The sequence below is a fragment of the Cololabis saira genome, chromosome 6 (assembly GCF_033807715.1).
Source record: "Cololabis saira isolate AMF1-May2022 chromosome 6, fColSai1.1, whole genome shotgun sequence".
In the NCBI taxonomy this organism is placed as follows: Eukaryota; Metazoa; Chordata; class Actinopteri; order Beloniformes; family Belonidae; genus Cololabis; species Cololabis saira.
This window is the reverse complement of record NC_084592.1, coordinates 31,712,735-31,734,392: the sequence shown is the minus strand read 5'-3', so window position 1 is coordinate 31,734,392 and position 21,658 is coordinate 31,712,735. Positions and strand designations below refer to the sequence as shown.

The window sequence follows — 21,658 nt, the reverse complement described above, 5'->3', positions numbered from 1 at the left end:
CTTGATAAATCTAAAAGAGGCCTATTGGTTAAAGGAAGGAAGAAAATATAGGAATGCAGAAATCTTTGCTCGGCAATTTTCTCATCTCGGTCTACAAACTGAAACGTCCTCAATATCCAAACCATCAGTATATGAATATTAATGCAGGCTCAGGATTTCAAGTTTCATCCCTTTATGTGTGCGTGTGTGTGTGATTGTTTTCATTTTTTACTCTAACCTAAGCTTATTAACTGTAACATATTTGCAGCACAGAGAAACAGGGTAACAATTGGATTGGATTTTTCCAAACTTTTGTTACAGGCTTTATTTAGCCTGCAAGTAACTATTATTCAAATTATCTACTTAATATATTTTCTTTTTAAATTGTGTCTGACTTAAGCAGCTTGGATTTTGCCTTTTTGTTTAGTGACACTAATGCAGCCAGTTATATTGCTGGCAGAGTCATTGCTGAACACAAATGTAATATAATAGCAGTGTTTATATCTGAACCATCCATCCATCCATTTTCTATACCGCTTTATCCTTTGCAGGGTCACGGGGGTCTGCTGGAGCCTATCCCAGCTCATGACAGGCGAGAGGCAGGGGTTACACCCTAGACAGGTCGCCAGTCCATCACAGGGCCACATACAAATAACAAGATATACTCACACCTACAGTACGGGCAATTTAGAATCATCAATTTACCTACTACGTTTTTGGACTGTGGGAGGAAACCGGAGTACCCGGAGGCAATGCCCGCCGGGCCAGGGAGTCCACCAAGCCACCGTGCTGCCCCATATTTGAACCTATCCTTTTAGTAATCTCCGTAACTTGCTCAAACAGCAAGTATTTTCCAGCATTAACAGTCCTAACAGTAACATTTTTGTTTCGTTAATGAGGGAAGCGGGGATGGGAGGGGCAGAGAAGGGTGCAGCGTCCCCAGCCTTTAGGCTTTTACGCAAATTGCTGTTCAGTTCTGTTATATTGCGCGTTTTAAGTGGATTACGTTTTTAATCTCTTCAATTCCGCGATGGCGGATTCTATAGGGCTCTGTGTTATCTCTGAAAGAGTTACTACCTACAGGAGCCTACAGGGGTACCTATTACCAGTCAAAGAGTAAACAATGAACTTGCTAGTTAAAAGGCTATTTTCATTACACTGTCTAAGGCCTCTAGCAATCATGGGATGTAAACATCAGTGTCTTGGGTAAAAAAAACGTACAACCAAATCTTGACTTTGCTTATTTATTTCCAAGCACCTTCTCTAGATAACTATCCTACATGTTGAATGACACAAAAGACATTTCTAGTACGTTAAATGTGACATCAAAGACATTTATAATGTATAATGATATGTATATTGTATAATGTCAGCATGTGAATTATTTGGTGTGGATATGTTATAGTGGTAGACTGCACAGATTAAGGAGATTGCTCTCTTAGAGGTCTGTTTGAGGGAAATCGTTCATCTGTTGCTCTCTACATGTCTGTCTGTTCAATTATGGGAATGCTTTCAGGGATGGTCAGTTTGGCGTTCAACCCCTAGGATTTCCATCTGTCTGATAAGGACAGACAGCAGAGGTGGAGGAAAGCGTTCATTTGTGTGCATGTGAATGAGAAGGCTAGAGGTGTAACAGCGTAATGGCAGCAGCTGCTAATGGCGTTACCCTCTGCTAATTCCTCATACATCATGCAGTGATCCCAGATAAAGAGAAAGCTCAAACAGCTGACTTAATTTCACCTAGAGCAGTGATTCTCACCCGGGAGTCTTCGGACCCCTAGTGGTTCATGGTGTTATTGCAAGGGGTCCGTGGTTCCGTGATAATAAAATATATATTTTGTTTAAAAAGATCCTCTGACATTTATAGAAATAGATTATTATTTTACCTTTATCTACTTAAACTACAGAGGGTAACAAGACCTTCTCTTACTCTTTACAAGTGTAATTCGTTGTATTTTAATAAGAGTCTTGCACCCGTTTGCATTGTGTAAGTGCAAGACTAACAGCATGACACTGTTAATACTAACGTAACATGATCTGCATCCTTTTCAAATTATGAGCCCCCTAGCGTTTCAGTGGGCATACACCCTTCATTTCTTTAAAATGCTTTTATTATGAAATATTTGCAGGAAGCTGTTGGGGGAGTGGTTAAGACCAACGGCAAGACTGCGAGAAGGCGACATTTTCAAATAAGCGACAAATTAATATGGATGCAGCAAAGCAGCAGTGGTCTGTGGAGGAGACAACCTGTCTCTTAGCGACATGATCCACGGAGGGTGCTGCGCGGACAAAGTCCCTATCAGAGCAAACGTTGTTGCTTCAATTTTTGTGCCAATGCAAACGCAGCAACATAACTGACATTTGCAGAGACGTAATGACATGGCTCCCCTTAGAATCCCGAGCTATGAAAAAACAGACCGGTTCTCAGCTGGTTCGCAAGTTGAACAAGTCATGAAACAGCACCAGCACTGGCCCAGAACCAGCTCTGGAACTGGTTTGGTGGAAAAGGGGTATGTGTTTTTTATGTGGAGAGGTAAGGTTAAACTAAGCCATGAAACCAGCACACATGCAGCACCAGGCACCAGTCATCAGTTGGCAAGTCTTCTCAGTTTTTCACTCGAAAACTTGAAGTTTGCACGGGGTCCTAAGAGTTGATCACAAATTTTACAGGGGGTCCAGGACCGCAGAAAGGTTGAGAATCACTGACTTAAAGAACTCAATTCCTTCAGTGGTAAATACATATGAACAGTCCCTAAAGTTTGCTGTCATTTGCCTGATCATAATGCACTTGTTATTTTATCTAAGAACAAATTTGGAGATAAAATTGATGACCGTAAGAGTAGGTAATCACTCAGGGGGCTTTTCATTTCCAGCATGGCAACCTGATGGAAAAATTATTTTGACATTTCATCAAACCTGAAAGTGAGAAAGAGCTCAGGAACGTTGTCAGTTCATCAAAGCATTTACTGTACAGTAGAAAATAGACAAAGATTATTTTGTTATGTTTGATTATTTTTTATACATTTTACAGTTTTCCTGATTATGCATTCAATAAAAAGATCTCAAAGTCTAAAAGACTCAAGAGGGTCTATGAGTTTTATCCAGGTGTGAAAGTAAGCCAGAGCTCCTGGTGAAAGATTAATAGGCAGAACACCATTCCAGTAACACAGGAGAACATCTTCCTCTCAAAAATCCACATTAAAAACCACTAAGAATTGTATTTTTAACAAGAAAACACATCTAACATCTGCACAGGCCAAGACAAGAATCCAGCACACCTGTGGAGGAATCTCATTTCATATGTTTTTATTTGCAGTCTCAATCTGTGAGGACTTCCAGGAGGGCAGAATTCATTTCTGTGCTTAAATCTCTTGCCACGTATGAAATGTCTTGGCCAGAATAAGCTTTATGTTTGTTCTTGCTACCTCAAGTAGAAAGATTAATAGGCAGAAGAAACAACCTTTAATCTCTGCCACTTCAGGCAGCAGTATTTTTCCATGGAGTTGTCCTTATGGCAGTGATCACCTTCACCTTGGTGGAGCCGAGGTATCAATAATAGTAATAATGTTACCATTTCATTTATCCACACCCAGTGGAGGGGTGAGGAGGAGAGAATTTAGAGGACTCTTAAAGGGCGCTACACACCTCAGTATGTTTCATCTGGTTCTTAATCATTTGGAGATTTTGTCAGGTTGCAGTATTTCCTACATGGTTTCTTTTCATTCTGAATTTCATGCAGATTTGGCTCAGAGTTAATCTTGCATGATTTAAGGTCTATCCATCATCCATTGCTCCAAATCAGGATCATGTTCACATCAGGAAAAACAATATATTTATATATATTTAAAAGAAAAACTTGAAAAACTGAAAAACCAAGTTATTCTATATTTAACTTTTGACAAGAAACTCATAGCTGCTGAGCTTGTCTTTTCTAATTTAGCGCAGTTCCAACTGAAAGGCTTTTTCCTGCTCAATGATTAAGCTGCAGGTGGTGGGCCATGTTTGATGGTTAGGATTTCCGGGCCATGAAAATGCAGCGTCTCCTGGTTTCTGGGTCTATCGAGCAGAAACGGTGAGAAGCTACGTCAAATCCTCTGTGGTGCTACAGATATTCACCTGAAATTTTCTAAGCATGAACCTCAAATAGACCAAGGTTGGCACAGGAAGAGCTGAAATGTGTGGGGTTTTTTAAAATATGCATGAAACCTGTGTAAGTTCACAGAATCTAAATTGAGCTTTCCGATAAGTGGGAAGAAAAACAGATAGCTTGTACTCTCTTCTTCTCTGCCCCATAAAATGAAATGATTCATAGCTACGAAGTCAAAGGAAGTGGGTGTTTGGATGTTAGATTGGGTGAGAGGTCAGCAGTGGTCAAAAATAATTCTGATCAAAGCCGGGAGATGAAAGTTTTCGTTTCTGTGAATCATTGCTGAAAAAATGACAGCAGTGATAAAAAAGAGAAGAAAAAAAAGGTTGAAATGTTGGCAAAACGTTAGATGTTGGTTCATTTGTGAACAGAGCTGGTATTTAATTAGTCTTTGAAAGAAAAACCCTGTCTATCTAACCTGTTTGTCACTTTGGCACCAAAGAGTTGCAAGAGGACGTTTCATAACCCAGTCCTCTGTGTGCTGATAATCTGTCAGCTGAGCATAAACAGGGAATTGGCAAAAACACTAACAGAGATTGACTTGAGAGGCATTTTTTTAATGTATGCTTTCACTTTAAAACAAGTATCTAAACAAATGCAAACGCAAGCCATTTTGTAAAGTTGTTCATAAAGAAATGTCAATCACATTTAACGGTTACCGAACAAAGTCGGCATTGGTGCTACACACATGACAGTCACGTATTTTGACTCCAAACAATAATGTTTGAACATAACTCAGTCTGCCCCAGGGCACCTGTGGCTTTACTTAGAAACCTTTTTGTTTTAAATACAACAGGGTTAAGGTTAGGAAAACATCATGACTTGCTGCTGTTCCAAAACTTACAGTAAACATATTTTAACTACTGATTTTATCTATTGTTCGTATTTCTTTCTTTTAAGTTTTAATTTTAAATTATGCTTTTTATTTATGTTTTAATGTCTTTGCAAAGCACACACATAAAAAAAAACACCTTAAAAATGTTGGAAACACAAGGCTGACATATCAGTGACCACACCAAACTAGGCAGTAAAAGGGCGGCAATGGCTCAAATAGTGGAGCGGGGCGTCCAATAATTGAAGGATTGGCGGTTCCAACCCTGTCCCCCAGTCATCCGTTGTTGTATCCTTGGGCACTTCATCCTCCTTGCTTCACGTGAGGGCATCAGGGGTGTGTGAACCTTGAATGAAAGTTCCGGTGGTGGTCGGGAGGCCATTGGCGCGGATTGGAGGCCACGTCAGTCTGCCCCATGGCACCTGTGGTTACATATGTAGTTTACCATCACCAAGTATGAATGAATAATGGCACCACTGAGAGCAGTTTATGTGTCCAGAAAAGTGTGACATAAAAGTAATCCATTATTATAAAAGAAGTGTCCATCTGGACAAATATAAACCATCTGTTAAGTGAGTTTATTTATTTTCTCTGTGATTTGTGTAATCTATCACATGGTATTCTCTTGTAAGCCATTTATAAAAACTGTGACGTACACTACAAGTGTTTACTGATTTGAATGTAGTGTAACCCGGGATGCCAACAACTGCACGGTCTGCAGTAGGTGAGGATGGTGTGATACATGTGGGAAAATATCTGATAGCTGACCAGTCTACCTTGCAAACTGTCATATACAGTATCATATAAAGCAGTGAGTGTCTCCAGTGGGCACTGCCATTAATCACATGATTGGCTTCCAGTTATGTTGTAGCATAACTGCTTTTATGGTGGCATACTTCTAATGAATAATGGACAAGATACAAGTAGGCAGTACACATTGTATACTGCACTGTAAGAAAAGTACAGTAGTATGCAGTTGTAAAAAGTAGACAGAGGACTGTGGTGAGGTGTGAATATACGGGCAGCTGGGGGGGGGGATGTTCTTTTGAACCCGGTGATGTCCTGCAGAGGAGGGGTCAGGGTTGGCAGAGAGGCGGTCTTAAGGCTCAGTTATGGTTCTGCGTCACACCAACGCAGAGCACACGCCGCAGCCGTGACGCCGTGCTGAACCCTTCAGACTTCTCCGTCTCTCCATTTGGTCGCGGTGCAGTACCCCCCGCAGCCACTAGTTAGCGATCTTTTTCTGAATGGTTTATCCGACTTTTTCCGGTCACAGTAAATCAAAGAAAATAAGGACAACTATTGTGCAAAAAACAAAAACAAAAAAAATCACACATAAACGAAGAAAAGAGCCCTGGAAGTTCACTACTGATTCAAACCGGAAACCGGAAATGCTTCGCTTTCAAACGAACCAATCCCAGCCCTCTCGGTCTGCGTGTGGTCGGCGTCTCCTCGACGGCGTGTCCTCTGCGTCGATCCAAACCACACGCCGTAGGCACGGCGCCATTTTGACGCAGAAGCATAACTGAGCCTACACACACATGTCCTGACAAAAACTAATGTAGGATGTCACAGTGTCCGTGAGTTCATGCAGGTCTGTGGTTGCAGCTTCCAATACACTCCAGTCCGTGCAGTCAAAGCAGGCCTGAAGCTTTTGAAGCTTCATATACATGAGGAGTTTTCACTTTGAACGTTCGTTTGAACGTTTGAACGCTCAAGGCAAAGGGTTGAATCAAAAGGCGTTTTTAGATTTTGATCCTGCTAATATTGCTGGATGATGAATGTGTGTTTAACGCGCGATAGGTAATATAAATGCAAGGCGTGTTGTCTGTCACCTCGGGCCTGAAGGTGAGTTGAGGGGAGGGAAGGCGAGTCGGGAGGCGTTATCCGCAAAACATAACGTAAGCTGTGTGTGCATTTAGAATGACGTATTTTTCCCTACATCAGCAAGATTTATTGCCGTCAGGCAGGTGTAATTTTCAAAACAAGGATGTGGTTTGTCATTTTTGTGGTCAGTTGTTTTATCAATGGACCAACCTTTGTGGTTGTGGACATACGCCGGTTTATGGCGTCCTCAGCTCCAAGTCTGAGTAGCTTGTGGATCTCCTCGTCTCCCCAGGTACTCATCTTGCAAATATATATATTTTACCTGTGACTTCCTGCTGCTGCTGTTACTCTCATCAGGTGTTTTTCTTATTTTATAAAATAATAATAAATAGATAAAAACTTCCCTGGTGGGTTGTACTCAGGTTATGTGATCAGCAAACCCCTCCCGCAACCCGCCACCCTGCGTTAATTCTGTTTACATTACCCCTGATCTGCAGTTAAGACCAGCCTTGGAGGCGAGTTATTCGGGGGGCAACTCGACACGCCAGCTGGCATCGGACAATGTAAAAGGGGTACATGGCATGGTAGATCCACATGTTAAACATGGGGTATTCACAATGTAAAAGAGACTAAAGTAATTTGATGTGATGATTGGGTTCCTCAGCTAGGCTGTTTAAAAAATAATTAGAATTAAAGCTGCAAGCAGCGATGAACGGGCCCTCGCACTCACGGCCACCGCCCCCCATAAGCATATCAGAAACGACACCGCCCACGACTCTCTATGTCAAACCATTCAAAAGATATAACAGAAAAAAGGGACAACCAATCAGAAGAAGGGGCGGGGCTAATTAAGGCCAATGAAGGTCGAGGACTCCATACAGAATCTGATGACACCACTCACGACGCTTTATGTCAAACCATTCAAAAGTTATGGCAGAGAAAAGTATTCTAGGGGGCGCTGTTGAGCCGTTAAGCCACGCTCATTAATGCAAACCATGAAATATCAAATTTATCGCCAGGCCTGGCTTGCATGCAAAATTTGGTGACTTTTGGGGAACTATCAAATATGGACCAATCAGATGAAGGGGGGGTGCGCTTGTTGGCGTCTAGCGTCGCCACGGTAACACTTTTGAAAGAGAAAAGTAATGCGCGTACTCGCAGGATGGAGACGCACATTTTGATGTATAACACATCTGGGTTCATGATATGGTTCGGGCCGTATTAATTCTCGAAGGAATGGCATATATTGCTCCAAAATTACGCGATGAATTCAGAATGTTCAGAATGGCCGACTTCCTGTTCGGTTTCGGCCATGGCGCCAAGAGACTTTTCTTTAAGTTGCGACATGATACAGGTGTGTACCGATTTTCGTTCATGTACGTCAAACCGTATTATGGGGCTTGAGGCTCAAAGTTTTTTCTGTTTGAACCAATCAGATGAAGGGTGGGCGCGCTTTTTGGCGTCTAGCGTCGCCACGGTAACGCTTTTGAAAGAGAAAAGTAATGCGTGGTGTCAGAGGATGGAGACGCACATTTTGATGAATAACACACGTGGGTGCACGTTACGGTTCGGGCCGTATTAACTGCCGAAGGAAGGCATACATTTCACCAAAATGACACGATTAATTCAAAATGGCCGACTTCCTGTTCGGTTTCTCGACATGACGCCCAGAGACTTTTCTTTAAGTTGCGCCATGATACAGGTGTGTACCGATTTTCGTGCATGTACGTCAAATCGTATCATGGGGCTTGAGGCACAAAGTTTTCCGGGGGGCGCTGTTGAGCCGTTTTGCCACGCCCATTAATGCAAACCATGAAATATCAAATTTTTCGCCAGGCCTGACTTGCATGCAAAATTTGGTGACTTTTTGGGCATGTTTAGGGGGGCAAAAAGGCCTTCCTTTTGTCAGAAAAATAATAATAAAAAAAAAAATAATACAAAGAATTCCTGCAAATACAATAGGGCCTTCGCACTGAAGGTGCTCGGGCCCTAATTATAATTGGCGTTATTTGAATTTTACTGAATTTACATAACCTTTGCTGTGAACTGGTACAATACAAATAAACTGGATAGAAATTGAGTTGGATTGGAAAATGCAACTTAGTATACTGTATAATACTTATAGTACTGCATAAACATACACTATATTTAAAGGGTAATCCTAATTGCAATAATGCAGCATGTGGTAGGTAACAGTTGCTATCACAACTACTGAAACATGAATAGAAAATTGTAGAAACTGCAGTTGAATTAAATGTGCTAAAGCTGTTCTGGTTGAACAATATGTGCTGAGGTAAATAATTTATGTGATGGCTAGGATGAAGATGACAAAGCAATAACAATGATGCAAGAAAACAATACGCGTGAATTTTCTGACAATCAGACATGTAAACCATCTAGGTAGATTAACTTGTAGAGAAAACTATAAAAAATGAGATTGATATACTGTATTTACATATGGTCAAAACTGCAAACATAAGTGCCCGGTGAGATGGAGGAAAGCTTACTATATCAGAGAATACTGCAAAAGTGGAGGTGTATGTTTACATCGGTGGGTGGTCAGGATAGATGGTGAGCTGACCTGGGTAAACCTTTTTTTCAATATTTGACCAACACACTGGTGATTATTTAATTTAATCTTTAAAATTTAATCTATTTAATCTTAATCAAATATTTAAATTGTATAAACCTAATGAATAAGACATATGAGCATTCCTTCTTTTTATACATTGACATGCTGTATGAAACAAGTTACAGGTTTTCATTAATATCTTCAATTTGTTTATGCCTCTAGCTGAAACATTTCCCAAGGTCACCCTCACTCAGACACCAGCAACATTCATGTTAGGTTGAAAATGCAATAAAACACGTGTGGAACAGGAATGAAATTGCATTGTGGTGATGAAACTCAGGTTGGCACAAGAAATATAAACCCTGGAAGAACAAGGCAGACAAACAACCAGATGTCATAAGTGTTTTTTTTTTTCCAGAAATAGGAGATTATTGGTACAAGTGCACAATAAATTGAAAGGAGCAGTGTAAATTCTGCCATCTGGACAGAAGAGCTGACTTCTTTTGAGTAACTTGAGCCACTGGGATTATTTTATTTATGTATTGTCATTGCCAAGTCAAAGTCAAAAACGTATTTAATGCATGGATGCATCTTTAAACAAAAATTGCATTCCTGGAACAAAAATCAAAAGAAACATGATTGTAAGAACAACTTATGTGAGAAACAGGCTGATAAGACATACATAAGAAGAAGATAGATTGCAATGTAAATGGATAAGCTGGAAAGCTGAGTGGCAAATGAAAGTAAAAAATATATATATAAACTTTTAATTATCAAATTATACTTGTCTTTTCTGATGTTAGCTGTTTAGTTATCATCTTATGTTTTAGTATTGCCAGACTTTCATCTGCTTAGTTTTTTTGCTCTCTATGCTATAATAAGGGGCAGAATTTCTTTGCATGCTTATATTCTCCAGACAGTGGATCGCTGCCAGAGCCTCTGCTTTAAAAGCTAAAGTTGATGACTTGCAGCAAGGGTCATGTTCTCTTTTCATGTTGATCTGCTTGTGCGTCTTGCTTTTTCTTCAGATGTCCATTCCACATGACAAAACGTATGCACCACATGCATCCAATTAATTTTCTATGGAATGCAACGAAGTGTATTTATCACCTATGCAAGGGATATTGGGAAGGCAGCACATACAGGCAGCACATCAAAAAATGCAAATGAGGGTGTCATTTGCTTAATAGTTAATAGTTGCTACTGCAGGATACAATGGTACATCAAACTGATCTGTTGACATTCTGATTTAGTATTAGAAAAGTATATCGTTCAGGCAGAGTCCTTGGATGAGCAGGTGGAATTCACAATACTGCTGCTGGGTATGCAGGACCGGGTTCACCCAGGCTTCGGCGGCGTTTTCTCCGCAGATATAACAGTGCAAAAGCAACAATCCTCTTTTGCTAGCTCAACATTCTCGAAATCTGAACCAGACAGCTGCATTATATACCCGAATTGTACCTCCAAAACTCTGTCAAGGTTCTTGACTTCCCTTGTTCCCATCTGCCCTGATTTTTTGCACCTCTGCACTGTTTTGTCCTTGCTGCTTCTTGTCATGGTTAGTTCGGAGGGGCTGTTTCACAAAACCAGGATAACCAGGATTAAGCTGGGCTTTTCTGGATTATCCCGGTTTCACAAAAGCACTAGTACATAAGTTACTATGGAGATATATCCTGTGCAGCTAGCCTGCAGACAACGCTAACAGCCAGGCTTAGTTAAGCCTGGTGTCTTATCTGTTCAGTCAGTGGTCTCGCTGATCAGAAAGCGTGTATTTTGTCCGTGATTTCATTTTCTTATCTGTCTGTTTTGGACTTTTTTTAAAAAAAGTAAAATTTTTGCCAATTTATGAATGACATTGTTGATGATGAAGCACTTGTATTGAGAAGGTCTTTCAAACAAGAATGAATATTTCAAGACAGGTCCAACCCATTGGCTTTTAGCGATAATTACCTTCATGAACGCTTCTGCTTTTCTGGGGAAGCCATCCGCTAGACTACTGCTACTACTACCCAGATTACTGGGTCCCGAAATTCACCACCGCACCGAGTGGAGCAACGACCTCACGTTACACAGATGTAGTCAGGGATGCCGGAAAGCAAAGCCATTATTTGCTGCATCACAGTCACTGGCTGCCCCCAGCCCCCCCCCCCCCCCACCCACTGGATCCTCTCTAAAACAGGCCTCCCTGTGTTTATATCCAGAGGTGGACAGAGTACTCGACCCCAGTACTTGAGTAAGAGTACAAATACTACTGGCCAAAATTTACTCCGTTACAAGTAAAAGTAGCTCAGTCAAAATATTACTCGAGTAAGAGTAGAAAAGTACTTGCTTTTAAAGGTACTTAAGTATCCAAAAGTAAATGCTTTTAAATTTACTTTAAGTAAAAGTAAGAGTAAGAGTATGAGTAAATTTCTTATTTTCCACATCAGTAAATTACTATATTTTTTCTTAATTTAAGGATCTTTTAACTCTTGTTTCTGAGAATTCGATGTTGAGTTGTTGAAAGCAGAGAGGTAGTTCTGCTTCGGCAGACACAATAAACATTTGAAAATAAATGTCTGTGGTTTGTCTGTGCCCTTGTTTTTTACTCGGTCGAACTCAAACATTGAGTTAAGATCCGGCCAAGGATTTTGTGAAAGTCCCTGCTCAGAGTCCGGCTCAGTATGAGACTCAGACGACTCAGCGGATTGTCTTTCTTCTCCTGACGCAGGCGTAGCCATTGTTGCGGCTCTGTCTTGACTTGTTGCGGCTCTGTCTTGACAAACGCAGGCTACTTTGGCGGTATCGTTTTGAGGAGGCTTGACGTATTTCCGCTTTACGTACATCCCAGTGGAGAGCGTGCACTGTGATAGGTCTCCTCCTTTGACAAAAACAGCTTGTGTCCAATAGGATTTTAGGGAAGAAGAAAAAAGAGCAGACCTGAAAGTAACGAGTACTTTTCAGCCTTCCTAGAAATTTACTTGAATAAAAGTAAAAATATTTGTCTTGGAAATGTATTCAAGTAAGAGTAATAAGTACCAAAGAAATCTAATACTCAAGTAAAGTACAAATCTACTGGATATGTACTTAAGTACAGTACTCAAGTAAATTTACTCCGTTACTGTCCACCACTGTTTATATCAAGGGCGAGATCTTCTGCTGGTGTGGATTCTAGGAATGGTGAACCAGCCCCTGTGCTAGACACATGAGCCTTTTTTTTAACAGCTAAAATAAATACTAAGTTAAGTTAAGTTAAATAACTAAGTTACCCGGCCACAGGACAGTACAGTACAAGTCATTTGTACATTATAGTCAACATTTTTTCCAGATACTTACCAGTCTGAAAAATCTTCTTATATTTAATCTTGACTTGTTGCCAAGTCCTCTTGGTCCCAGTCATGTTCAAACTCTATAAATATTGATACGATGTGTAACAAAAAATTGTAACATGAATTTCTTTTTTTTAAATGGTAAGGTAGGTGGGCAGGAGATGGGTATAGAGAGAGGGGGAAGAGACAGGAAAAAGCAACAGGCCGGGATTCAAACCTGTGCTGCCTGTACAAGGGCAATGGTCTCTAAGTAGGTGCCTGCTCAACCCACTGAGCTATCCAGGACACAAAGTAACATGAATTAGATTCACAGATTATCCTACATTACAGACTTACGCTGTTCATTTATAAATTTAAAGTTAATCTGATCAAATGTCAGGTTAATCCTTGCATGATAGGATTATAAGGTTTTCCGTTAAGAGTAAGGTAGTGGTTAGAAAATGTGTATTTTAGGCTATTTACATATTGTTTGCCATGCCCTTTGTCGCTTCTTTATAACAGTGTTTCCTTTCTTAAGTATCTGCTTAATTTCTTTATAAGCTTCCATCAAAAAATGTTGCTTATTTGGAGATAAGTATGGCGCACGCAATTTATCTGTTGTAGAATCAGTGAATCTGTGATCGATCTCATGGTCTTCTGTGGACGTGCATTTACATGGATTACTTTATTACTGGCTTGACAAAGCTGCAGGTCCTGAGCCTGGTTTGGCTTTTGGGAATAGGATGAAGCCAGGATGAAGTGACCAAGCCTGGATTTATCTCTTATCCTGGATTTCTGAATACTACTTTTGTGAAACAGCCTTCTGGTGTTGTCAAGTTTGGACTCTTGTTTTGTTTTAGATGCTGCTCAGCAGCGTTTTTTTTTTGTGAATAAATACCTTTTTGCTTGCAACTCCTGCCGCCTCTGTCTCCTGCAACTCATACCTACCTCCCCATGTAGTGATAAAATCCAAGCGGAATATTCTCAGTCGGTTACAATTTGCCTATCGATTCCAAACTATTTTATCCATGAACCATTAGGTTGATTTCTCCTGGGTCACATATTTCAATGAGATTAAAAGTTTATTTTTTCTCTGGCTAGCTAGTCAAATCTATTTACTATTATTAATTTAATCAAAATATCAAAGTTGAAACCCAGATGCAGCTGAAATATTAAAGTCACCTCTACGCGACCAAATAGGGCTAGCGATGCGACTGGACTCACGTGCAGTGGACATGGGGCCTTATTCTGAAGGGCTTCTGATGGAGTGTATCAGACTTTCAGATTGTGTTAAATTGTTGACAGCTTACTACACCAATAACTCTACGGAGTTGAACGGCGTTCTAATTTTATATCATTTTATCTCAAGTTTTTTATTTACATTTTTTGTTGAGATTGGGGTGAGGTTTGATAGTAATGTCAGTCTGTTGGAAATGCCATGAGTGCTTTTTTTTTTTATCCTGGTTCATCGCTATGAAGAACACACAGAATTATCTTTTTGCAGTGCCTCTAGTCAGCTTTATCTATCCGCCATCAAGGAGTACACCAAAATTAGCATTTTTCTCTCAGGAGCATGCTTCCTGTGCCAACCCCCTGCTGTATTTCTGTTGTAGGCTGCTGAGGAGGAAAAACATATTTATGAGAAAATTACTTCTGACTTTGCAAAACTCCACAAGACATAACCCACTTTTATTCAATTTCGGTTTTTCTCACCCGTCAGTTTATATCCCTCATGGATCATTTATCCCACTGTCCCAAGAAGTTATCACATTCTCCTTAAACATTTAGTGAACCTGTTCAGTTTCCACTTGTACAATCAGCACTTTAAGTCGTCCTGAAAAATATTAAAATAAACTTGGTTAATGTTCAAAACCAATTCTGAAGAGTCAAAACAAGTTGTGAAGTATCATCTATTCCCCCAGCTTCATCTATATTTAGACCTGTATTTTATCCGACTTGAATCTTATGATCTGCTGCTTCCCTCCCTCAGTATTTGATTTAAGCATGAGGGATTTTGGTGAATCTTTCATTGATGCTCCGGTTTAGCTTCTTTGCTTTAATTTCACACTTGAGCTTTTAACATCTTGTTCTTCACTTGTTTTTCAGTCATGCACAAACTCAGACACTGTATCCAGATGTGATTACGGGGAGAACCTTGCAGTATGATGGAACAGCAGCAGGTTAATAGCTGCTAATAGTTATTAGTTAATAACCCAGACTTGTTGGTGTGTGTGTGTGTGTGTGTGTGTGTGTGTGTGTGTGTGTGTGTGTGTGTGTGTGTGTGTGTGTGTGTGTGTGTGTGTGTGTGTGTGTGTGTGTGTGTGTGTGTGTGTGTGTGTGTGTGTGTGTGTGTGTGTGTGGGTGTGTGTGTGTGTGTGTGGTGTGCGTGTGTGTGCAAGAAATGCACAAGACTAAGCGCTGAAATTGCAAAGTTGTGTAAATTATCATGTGGTCACGAAAAACTCGTCTGCAGGTGAGGACTAAGGCCCAATCCCAATTCAACTTCACTCGCCCTTCTTTTCTTCACTCGCCCTTCTTTTCTTCCCTAATCCCTAAAAAAGAAGGGGGAGATTTTAGGGCACTTGAGATCTAGGGCACTTGGCCCAGGTGCCTGTCCCATTTCTCCTACTCCCCCTCGTTTTCATCCCTACCCTGATCAGGAAGCTGAGAGCCAAAAGCTGTTTTAATTTCAGCTGTAGCGCTGTTAATATGGCAATTTATTAAGTTTTAATATTTTTTCAGGCATAAAGGTAACCTTAAGATCCGCAACCGGGGCTCAGTTTATCCAAATAACGCCTGTTAAGAAATTTGACCCGACGTTTTCGGAGATGAGAAGAGCCGCCGCCCCCGGGGAGCAGCAGCAGCTCACAGCCGGGGGGACAGACGTGTCCGCCGGGTCAACCCAGCGCCGTCGTCCCGGGAGAGAAACCTGCAGCTCTGTTGAGAATTACGCTGGCTGAAATAAATCATTTAGGAAGATGTTGGTTTAATAGATGAAATCTAACAGTTGTAGCTAGGCCTGTTAAGAAATTTGCTCCGAAATTTCGAGATTTCTGTCTGCCGGCTCCGGAGTTTAGGTCCGCGTTAAATCGACGCAGAACTTACGGCATAGGTTACGTAACCTTCGCCGTAGGCTCTGCGTTGGTGTAACGCGGACCATAAATCCCTTTATTCTGGCGTGATCTTCGGCAACTTTATCTGAAAGTGTGTAAATTACCCAGATAACAGCTGGATTACTTTGTGGTTTCTGAAAACTATTATATCAGAAACATCCAAAACAAATCTGACGAGTCACAAGATTATTTCTCTCTATTTCTCTGAGATGAGTCTGCCTATTTGCCTTTGGTCGGCGAGTCAAATCGACGCAGAGCCTACGGCGTAGTTTACGTAGCCTACGGCGTAACCTAACAGCCTTTACTCCGGCGCGATTCTTCGTGAACAACGGACAAAAAAGGGATAATGTACATTCACTGAGTGAATATTATGAAAGTAAAATATTGGTTTGTAACTAGAAATGTAATCAAAATGCATTTTTATGCAGAAACTAACTCAAAATATTGATTTTATTCACAAAAAAATAAGAAATGTCCGCCATGTTTTTTTTTTTGATTCAGTTCGCAAATGACGACGAAAAGCATTCTGGGAAATTTTCATACCCCCTCGCTCGCGAAGTCAGCATCTGAATTCCCTCGATCCGTAGGGGCTATTCTCAGCCCCTAGCCCTCGTTATGCCCCCTCCCCCTTGGTGAAAAGAGGAATTGGAACACCACTACCCTCACGGGAACGCGCAAAAGTTAGGGTTAGTGAAGAAAACGAGGGCGAGGGGTTCAATTGGGACGCAGCCTAAAGCCCGGGATATACTCTACGCACGTAACCTGCGTAGCCTGCGTAGCCTGCTTTGTGTCTGTTCATGCTCCACTGCGTACGTCGCGTACCACCCGAGTAGAGCCTGTCATACCGATGGTGACCGATAGGGGGCAGTAAGCAGAGCAACAGTTGGAAAAGCTACTTATATTAAGTAGCAGAAGTAGTAGCAGCAGCAGCGGTAGCAGATTAGAAAAACGAACACTTTTACAGGACAATATTGGATGATGTAGGAGATTATAACATCGTGTGAATGTGTATGAGTGTGTATGAATGTTTGTGGTGGTCGGAGGGGCCGTTTGGCGCGATATGGCAGCCACGCTCCCGTCAGTCTGTCGGGCAGCTGCGGCTACAGACGGAGCTACCACCGGGGAGAATGTGTGTGAATGAATAATGATCTCTGTAAAGCTCTGGGTGCCTAGAAGGAAGCTAAAGAAAACCATAACATTATTATTATTATTATTACTCTTTTTTTAATGTGTATTACTTATTTATATTACTGTTTTACCCCCTTCCCTGTGTGTGTGTGTGTGTGTGTACTTCTGCTACGTGAGTTTCCCCGTTGAGGGAGTAATAAAGGACTTATCTTATTATTATTGCTTATTATCAAAAGTGGATAGTCTTTCCAGACTAATTTATCCAGCATTCTCCTCACCCATCTCAACAAGAATGACGAAACAATAAATCCAGTTAATTTTAGGTTCATATGGAGAAGTAGATGTCAATATAAGAAAGATTAACATGGTAAAAAAATGTATTGTTCCTAATATGATTCCAAGTCATTCATTTGCAAGTCATTCAATAGTATTTTTATTGAAAAACAGAGTATTTAAAATAAAATAAGTCCCGTCAATTGACTCCCGGCTCCCGGCTCCGCTTCCTCCCGGCTCCGGGAGGCACCGAGGCTCGGCGCGTACCTCCGCCGGGGCTCGGCCGCCGGGGCTCCGCGGCCGGGGCTAGGCGGCCGGGGCTCGGCCACCGGGGCTCGGCGGCCGGGGCTCGGCCACCGGGGCTCGGCCGCCGGGGGTTGTCCGGGGCTCGGCGGCCGGGGCTCGCCATCCGCGGTACTCCCGGGGACTCTAGTCCCGCAGCACCAGTGAGTATTTTGACCGGAGAGATTATAAAATACCGGACTTCGGCATATTTTACCGGACAACGGAAACCCTGGGGGGAAGTTAAATATTGCATAAATATATGCACGGGGAACTTTCTCCAGGGGAGAGCAGCATAGTCGTGCCAGCTGGGATCAGACCGGGAACAGCGATACTAGCGGCCAGAGCGAGAACTGCAGGTCGCGTACGCGTTCAGTGTCTTTTTGAGAACGTGCACGTCGACGCGTCAAATGTACGCAGGATACGCAGGATACGCGAGACGTGACGTCACGCGTATCCTGCGTCTCGCGTACGCGTTCTGAACTGCAAGTATAAACGCGGCTTAACACTGCAGTGATTCATCAACAGGGATGCAGGCAGCTCATTTTTTATAACAATCAACGTGATTTGCCAAGTGAAAACTAATGGGGTGTTGCAAACAAAAAAAGCATGATAATGATTCTGCTCACCACATCTTGGTGAAGTTGTTCATTTGTTTATCTTTGATTGTTCTGTATTGCTCATGGACTAGGGATAGTAACTGGGAGGGTACACATTTATTAAAGCCTGTTGTAGTTACTAGAATAAGGGAAACATGATGAGCAGCTTGTGATCATCTTAACTTACTCTCAAGCCCTCAGTTTCTGTATACAAATCTGTATTAATCAAATATTTATTTTATTCTCTGGATTCCTGTGTTAGAATATACTATTAAAAATGTAACAAGTCTGACAGTTATGTTGCCCTTTCTGTCTTTATATTTGAAAAACCTGCAGTTTCAAGAGGGTACGTGGACTTTCTTCATCACCTATATGTTGAATTTGTCAATTTGAATGAATCCAAGACAGGACAATCCACCTGCGGTAGGCTCCAAACACGTGTCTCAGGAAAATAAAATAAAATCTGATAAAATTATAGAGGCCTTTTGACACAAAGTCGGTTGAAATGATCACAGAGAGGTTTATAGATATATAAATTAATTTTCAAGATTTCAAAGTCTTGAAAACCATCCATTCATCCATTTTCAATACCTGCCTTATGTTCAGGGTCAATTGTAATAGAGCGAGCGACACCAGGTCATCACAAGATAGGTATGAATAGCAAACGTACAACTAAATATTTTCTGAATTGCCTTTCCTCACTTCATCAATGAGGATGGAGAAAATGTCAGTAGACAATGCAAATGTGCACCATGAGCCATTTCCAGACTGAAAAGCTGTTGCTTATTTTTAGCTGTAGCTCCAAATCAATATTGTTTGGAGGAGAAAATGGGAAAATCTTCAGTCAATTATGACCTATGCATCACACAGGCAGTGTCTGGAACAGAAAATTGATTTGAAAGGGAGCGAATAATGTTTAAGCAATGGGACAAAAAGACTCATGTTGATGGAAAAATAAAGTTTTTATAGCAACTTTTTTGGGATTATTAAATGCAACATAAAAGTCTTGTTTTTTTAATACAATTTCCTTTCTGGGATTAATGAAACATTACTGAATTAAATTGAACTGGATAAGAAAAGATATGGTAGGTGGCTGTTGTTGTTTTTTCTTCTTAACAAAAAAAATGGGGTCATTCCCCACGAAGTCTGATTGGTTCATTTGTAATAGCAAGACGAAGAAGTCCCTTCATCTATCCCAGATTTTCCTGCACAGATCTGTCATACTACAACAGTATTTGCTTCTTCTTGTTGACACTCATCAAATTTACCAGAGTTGTTTGTCACATCAAAGTAAACATATATCATTAGCGTACATCTAAATAACTGAGCCTGATCGGGAGGGGGGGGTTTCAATGAAGGACAGACTGGTTTCCAGCAAGCAGGCCTTAGAGTTGTTTCATGGTTCACTGTGTTTGAACAATAAAGGTAATTTCTTGTTTACAGTCTTGGGGTAAACAGTTTTCAGGCAGAGAAAGGGATAATTATGTAGGAAAATGACCTCAGAAAATGCAAGCTAGCATTGGCTGACATCTTTCGATTATCTCATGTTTAAGTAGGCGTAAGAAATGCGTTTATTTTGGACAGCCGTGCAACACAAATTTTCCCCCCATGAAAACATCCATCGTCAGTAGCGGGAGTACTGTCCTCTTTGAGCAATGAAGTGGAAAGTCATAGAGGAGCATGTGGAACGAACCACTTAACATTTGCTTAATATTTCCTTAATATAAATAAAAATATAATTTTTTAAGCGGTACCGGCTTTGAAAACAGTCAAATGGATCCCTTTGGAAACTGGACTAACTGCTGGAAGGCACGCCACATCTACCCATACAAATATTTAAAAAGCACCGCAACTCAGGGCTGTATTTTGGTGCAGCACTACTACCTGGTTGCACCGATTACCTGCAACAGCACTGCTGCTTATTTTTGCTGTGGGACTTACGTAATAAGGTATTTTGAATTGAATATAATGACCCCATGCTAGTCACACTGCTAATGGATGTTACAATCAGGTTTTGGAAAGATGTCTCTTTGTACCCAAGGTGTCCAAGGTGCAAAGGGCAAACGTTCAAACGTATGACAGAAGATGAAATCTGTTGGCAGCCATCTGCTCCACTAGTTCGGGGCGAAGGGGCAGGAAAAGACTAAACGAGAGTGAAACAGAGAGAGGGAAGCAATAACAGCACACAATGGACACTTTGCAAGTTAGTTAGGTCAGTAACCACAGACCAGAAACACGCAGCTTCAGGGCCAAAGTAATCTGCAGAACACAGAGAGAAAAAGCTCCAAGAAAAAAGACCACAACATTAGTGACGTGTAACATCAGTCAAGAATGGAGAGACTGACTACTCTCAGTCTGGTTTCCAGCTCTGTGGGATTATCATCAGCTGACTGACTCGTCTAGGGGATATTCTGCGAAAAACACAATGTGTGTGTATCTGTGCTCCAAAACTTTCTATTCAGATGTTTGTGCAAACAGCTTCATGGCCTTTCTGTTTCTGTGCTTTGCCAGGGATTTGCGTCTTGCAGTGAATCCCCTGGGGTTCTGCTTATCTAGTCTGCTCCATTGACAAGGAAACATGTGCATATGCTTGAGAGAATTCCTGACTTGCTGTTTGGTCATGGATGTGGCTTTTCACCGTCAAAATTACTTTGTGGTCTTCACCTGTGCCTCTTGGTTTGCAAGTTCATGGGCCTTTTTTAGAGTCTACTACACCGACTACCCGGTCAGGTTTCATGAAACGTAATCAAGCACTGATAAAGGAGCAGGCCATGAGGTTAGGATGCCAAGTTTTGATTGGAAAATACAAAACATGGCATCAATATCAGCAGGTGATTCATTTTTCTGTGTGGGTGTCATTGTATCTCTATTCATTGTGTGTAAACTTGAAAGGACACCCTGTTTATTTTCTGTAAGTACATTCGACTGTGGTTTTGGTGTTGTGGCATATGGTTGTAAAGGTTTGAAGGATCATTTGAGAAGTTCATGAAACAGACATGGCGACTCCTGTACCTAGAATATATTCCTGCTAAAGCTGGACAAACAAAAAGAGGCTGTCAAATGATTAGGCCTCCTTAATTAACATACTTATCTCAATACTTTGACGAAGGCTTATTTTTGTGCTTCTAAGGTTTGTTTGAGTGGATTGTTCAGTGTTGTCAGAGTTTCCAAAGAAAATGTTCTGTAATTCCACTGTTAATCACGTTTTCAACATTAGAATGAAGGAGGAGAAATGTTGTTTTTCATAGCTTTTACATTTTCTGCCATTCCTCCATCACCAAAACATAAATAAATAATGAGATTAGGTTTAGAAATGGATCATTTCTCGAAACAAACCTTCTCACTAGGTCTCTGAATGTTAAAATCTTAATTTGCATTCATTTCCCCCCAAAATATCAGGTTTTCCTGATACAAATTAGATGTTAAACTCTGGTGCAGTTCCAAACTAATGTACCAAACTAAAATAGACTAAAGGCCTTGAATTCAGCGATTTAGGTTATTGAATTAATTGTCGACTTTCATTTCTGCAGGATTAATGTTGAGCTAAATCATAGGTTTCACAGTTCTGTATGATAAATGCACACAGCCTCCTGTATAGCTTTGTTACACCCCTTTAGTA

At 41.0% G+C, this 21,658-nt stretch overlaps 1 protein-coding gene across 1 annotated transcript in view; it reads left to right on the top strand.

Moving 5' to 3' along the window:
- ramp1 (receptor activity modifying protein 1) overlaps positions 1-21,658 on the top strand; it is a 100,873-nt gene that overhangs the window by 44,146 nt on the left and 35,069 nt on the right. The window lies entirely within an intron of this gene.